Source organism: Echinops telfairi, unplaced genomic scaffold (genome assembly GCF_000313985.2).
Source record: "Echinops telfairi isolate 266 unplaced genomic scaffold, ASM31398v2 ScPeMD7_3;HRSCAF=10, whole genome shotgun sequence".
Taxonomy (NCBI): Eukaryota; Metazoa; Chordata; class Mammalia; order Afrosoricida; family Tenrecidae; genus Echinops; species Echinops telfairi.
In genome coordinates this window covers 22,648,256-22,653,359 of record NW_022103899.1, presented here as the reverse complement: position 1 = coordinate 22,653,359, position 5,104 = coordinate 22,648,256, and the positions used below count along the sequence as shown (strand labels likewise).

The following is a 5,104-nucleotide window of genomic DNA, read 5'->3' as shown; positions in this document are numbered from 1 at the left end:
ATATTATTGCTTCCCATTTTCAACCAGTAGGTAGTTGCCATTGATCTAGACAGCCAACCGTCTGCCAAGAATGCTTGAGATATGTTATATAATACAACATGCCCATTCACGGGGGAAACCCACTAGGAAATAACTTATGTGTACTTCTTGATTTCATCGTACAAGACCAGCACAAAGGCACCACCCATGCCTCTGAGCACATTGGACCAGGTGCCCTTGAAGAACGCTTTGCTCCCTTCATTCGGAGCGATCTTCCTCCAGCAGTCCAGCGTGCCGGTGTACATGATATCAGTTCCTTTGCGCCCCGACTGCATCATCATTCGGCGACGAACGGTGTCAAATGGGTAGGAAGTCAACCCAGTCACGGCTATGACGGATTGTGCAATCATCCAGCTGATGAAGATGTGGGTGTTCTTGGGATCCGGAAGCATTCCCTTTGCGGTGTCATAGATGCCGAAGTCGGCAGCCTGGGAGATGATCATCCCCTGCACAGACACGTTGAAGCCCTGGTACAGGCCCCTAATCCCATCAGACTTGGTGATTTTAACCAAGCAGTCACCGAGGCCTTTGAACTCCCATTCGGCCGGCTTTGCCCACATCAGCTGCTAGACGGGCACGGGCAAAATCAAGAGGGTACACAAAGCACAAAGATGTGGCCCCTGCGGCACCACCCGATGCCAGGTTCCCTGCAAAGTAGCGCCAGAACTGGGTCCTCTTGTCCATACCACCCAGGAAGATCTGCTTGTATTTTTCTTTGAAGGCAAAGTTGAGAGCCTGGGTGGGGAAGTATCGGATGACATTGGCCAGGTTACCACGCCAGAAGGACAGGACTCCCTGCTCCTTGGGATACGAACCACGCAGTCGATGATGCCCTTGTACTGCTCGTCTGCGGTGATTTGCTTGCTGGCATGCTGCACCTGCAGCAGCAGCTTGACCCGTTCAATGGGCGCTACCGCCGTCTTGGAGTTGGCCACGGCCACTCCACCTGCCAAGAAGTCCTTGGCGAAGAACACAGCGGCATCTGTCATGTTGGAAGAGAATGAGGCGATGGACGACCGCTCAGATGGAACAGGAACCGGCTTTGACTCCTGGGCTCTGGGCGCAGAAGACCTCTCGAAGCTGCAATCGGTAGATGGCTGAAGACTAGTTCTATCAACCATACATTTCTCTCCGTCTCCTTTGGTTCCTTTAGAAAAAGGCAGTGTGTTAGGCTGGGTACTTTAGAGAAACAAATCCACAGAAGCTCATGTATAAGAGAGAGTTTTATATAAAGGTTAAGAGCAGATCAAGAAAACATCCTAACCCAGTGCTGACCAAGCCCACAAGTCCAATATTAACCCATTAACCCATATGTCCAATACCAATCCACAAAGTCCTCTTCCATCTCACAAAACAGATGCAATGCTCCTGACTGCAGTAGGAAAGCCGAGTCAGTAAATGTGTAAACATCTCAGCGCTGGCAGGGGTCCCCACACAGGTGCTCCAGCACCCAGGGCTGCATCGGGGTAGGTCCATGTGGCTGCTCCTCAGGGATGTCTTGCAGGAAGTGAGCCTTGTCAGCTGAAGCAGGGAACTGGCTAAGGCCGCTGTACCTGGTCCAACCATTAGAAAACAAGAGACCCGAGAACTAGAAAGGTGAGGCTCACCGAGCCGTTTATCTCTCTGCCCTTCAATTAACCCCACATGTGTTTATCGGCCAGGTTGGCACAATAAACTAACTACCGCACACAGTCACAACAGTGCCTTTCAGGGATTTCTACTGGCCTCATAACATGCAAGGCAGAGAGGTCAGGTGACTTTCTTTGGTGGGGTGGCGTGGGGCAAGGAGTCCAGTGGGTGAATCTTGATAGATTTTCTCAGAGGACACAGGATGACCACAGGGGCTAATGATGAAGAAATGAGAAGAAAACTGAAAACTGCTTTGGTGAAAGAAAGGTCAGGAAATTATACTGAGAAGAAGTTGTTTTCCCATCATGACAACGCACCGGCTCATTCTTCAAGGGTATCAAGGGCTGTCGTAGGAAGATTTCAGTGGGGAACCCTACACCATTTGCCCTACACCCTTCATCTTGCCCCTTCAGACTTCTTGTTGTTTCCCAAACTCATAAGAACATTTGAAAAGAACACAATTTCATCCTCTTAAGGATGCCCCAACTGCCTTTTTGAGATGGCATCAGTCAGAAAGCGCAGAATTCTGCAGGGAAGGACAACAGAGAAGGAAAGCGCAGCCTCAGAAGTGTGTAGACGTAAATGGGGAGTATGTCAGGGATCTCTAGTTTCACATTTTGAGGTTCTTGTTTAATAAGGGTTACTATGATTTTGTAGCCAGACTTTTTGACCTACCCTTGCTCATCAGAGAACAGCCAGCTATGAGGTAGCATTCACAAGGGCTGGAGTCCCAATGCTGAATGGGAGCTGGAGAAATGCTATTCATGGTTGTTAATATGAAAAGAGATAGATGCTTTGAAGCATGGTCCCTCGAGCTTGCGCGGTCTGCGCAACGCAGTCTGCGTGTTGGGGTGGGCCATGTATTCTTGTCTGTCTAGGATGCGTGTTTAGGAACTCTTAGAGTAAGTTGGGAGAGTAATAACATGTTTGCTATTTTAATAGAAAAAGAAGAAAAGTTTTAAAATTTGTGTCGTATTTTTTTCATTTAAGTATTCCAGTGACTAATTTTTATTGTGTTTTGTAAAATATTGGCCTGTGGTGAGTTTGAGATAAAAACAAACACAAAAAACACTGGTCCTTTACCACAAATAACTTTAGAAACACAGTTTTAGGATATCTCTTTGTGATTCGTACTGTGTTCATTCCCTCCCCACATCAGTTTCATCCGACTTTTAAAATTCCCGTCTCAGCATAGTGCTGGATGTTTACTTGTTTCCAGAGTGTGAAAAAGGAGAATGACTTATTTTAGTTAGAAAAAAAAATATTGAGACAAAATAATAATTTATAAATTATCAAGGGTTCCTGAGGGAGGGGGGAAAATGAGGAGCTGATGCCAGGGGCTTAAGTGGAGAACAAATGTTTTGAGAATGATGAGGGCAATGAATGTACAAATGTGCTTTACACAATATATGTATGGATTATGATAAGAGTTGTATGAGCCCCTAATAAAATAATTTTAAAAATATTGATTCTATAAATAACTATGAAATGAAGCCCAAACCACAGCTACTGAGTTGATACTCGCTCACAGTCATCCCATGTAGGGTTCTAGGATTGTATATCTTGCTGGGAGCAGACAGCCTCACCTTTCTCCCTTGGAGCAGCTGGTGGGTTTGAATCGCAGATCTTATGTTTACCAGTCCAATGCTTGCATGATAACTCTACCAGTCCTCCTTAGTCATGAAATTAACAAACAAAAACAAAACTCACTGCCAGAGAGTGTGTTCTAACTCACAGAGACTTTATAGGACAGGGTTTCTGAAGCTGTAACTCTTTATGGTAGTAGAAACCCTCATCTTTCTCCCACAGAGTGGCTGGTGGTTTCAAACTGCTGACCTTTTGGCCATGAGGTTAATAAGACTGTAATTTTTAAAAAATCATTTTATTGGGGGCTCTTACAACTCTTATTACAATCCATACATCCATCCATTGTGTCAAGCACATTTGTACATATGTTGCCATCATCAATTTCAAAACACTTTTTTTTTCTACTTGAGCCCTTGGTATTAGCTCATCTTTATCCCCTCCGCCACCCTCCCTCCCTCATCGTGATAATTTATAAATTATTATTATTTTTTCATAAGACTGAAAATATTTATGAGAGCAGATAGTCTCATCTTTCTGTCACAGAGCAGCTAGTTGAACTACTAACCTTGTGGTTAGCAGTCTAACCCATTAGGCCATCAGGATTCTGAAAACCAAGTTTAAAAGTACTTAAAAGAAAAAAAATATATATATATAATATATGGAATTTTAAAAGATTGCTGTCTTTGAAGGAAAGTTGCTTTTTCTTGCTAAAAGATTTTACTGAATCCCATTAAGCCAATTAAAGAGATGATGACTTCACAGCATGAGGTTTTATATAACAAAGGAGAGCTAGTTGTTTCAAAGTACCTGTGTCAGGATGCTCAGTGGCGTCTGCCCAGTGAGTGGCTTTGGACTAGTGGAAAATACATGAGCGAGTAAATCTGCAGGGCTGACAGGACAGTGCCCTGGACTGAGCCATCTTGTCTGTTATCAGACATTGTTAACTCAGATAACCCCTGGAGCCTGCCCCGTTGCTGATATTCTGCAAGTGGGTGGAGTTAAGTCCATGATCATTTTGCTGGGCTGTCAAGTCACTTTTGACTCACAGTGACCTTACGTGTAAGAAAGACAATGAACATGTCCATCTGCATGGTTTTAAACGACTATTTTCTTTTTTAAGTTAATACTTGTAAATTAAATAAGATCTCTGTGTTTGAACCATTTCTCATGAAAACTATGCTGCTCATTGCATAAACAGATTTAGAAATAAAAATGGACAAATGGAAATGTTAAAAAATTTACAATACCCCTCACCCCAGAATAATTTATTTCAGAGTACAGCACTGAATTTGCAGCTGCGGGAGAGGGACATGTCTGATCAGAGCTCACGGGAGCAAATGAAGGGGGAGGAAGAGAGAGAGTGGAGCACATCCTGGCACACCAAGCCTTGAGGATGATATTCCTGCTCAGAGCAGCCAGTCCACAGAGAATACCACATGGCCGGCCCCACTACGAGACACGACATCCCTCACTGACCCATAGCCCTACGGGGGACAACACTGGATACACAGTGTGGGAATTTCGCCCGATCCGATCCCACCACACCGAGGCAAAACACTAAGGGTGTGCAACAGAACAGCAAGGGGAACAGAGAAACAAAGTCCCCAGGGAATACTAAAAATAGACTTTGGGGCCAGGGAGTGGCACCCCATGATACTCGACTGGAAAACACTCCTAAAGGCCAACAAACAATCCTTGAACTAACTATAAGCTTTTCTTTCTTATTATGTTTTGTTTTGTTTTTGTCATGGGTTTGTTGTTGTTGATGTTTTGTTGTATATTGTTGCTTGGTTTTGCTCTGTCTTGTTTTTGTGCATGTTATTATCTCTGCAGGTCTGTCTAAATAAGA

At 44.3% G+C, this 5,104-nt stretch overlaps 1 protein-coding gene and 1 pseudogene across 2 annotated transcripts in view; one reads left to right on the top strand and one right to left on the bottom strand.

Moving 5' to 3' along the window:
* The window catches only part of ANKRD44 (ankyrin repeat domain 44), a 225,414-nt gene that overhangs the window by 67,570 nt on the left and 152,740 nt on the right, over positions 1-5,104 (top strand). The window lies entirely within an intron of this gene.
* LOC101655848 lies at positions 7-1,028 on the bottom strand (annotated as a pseudogene).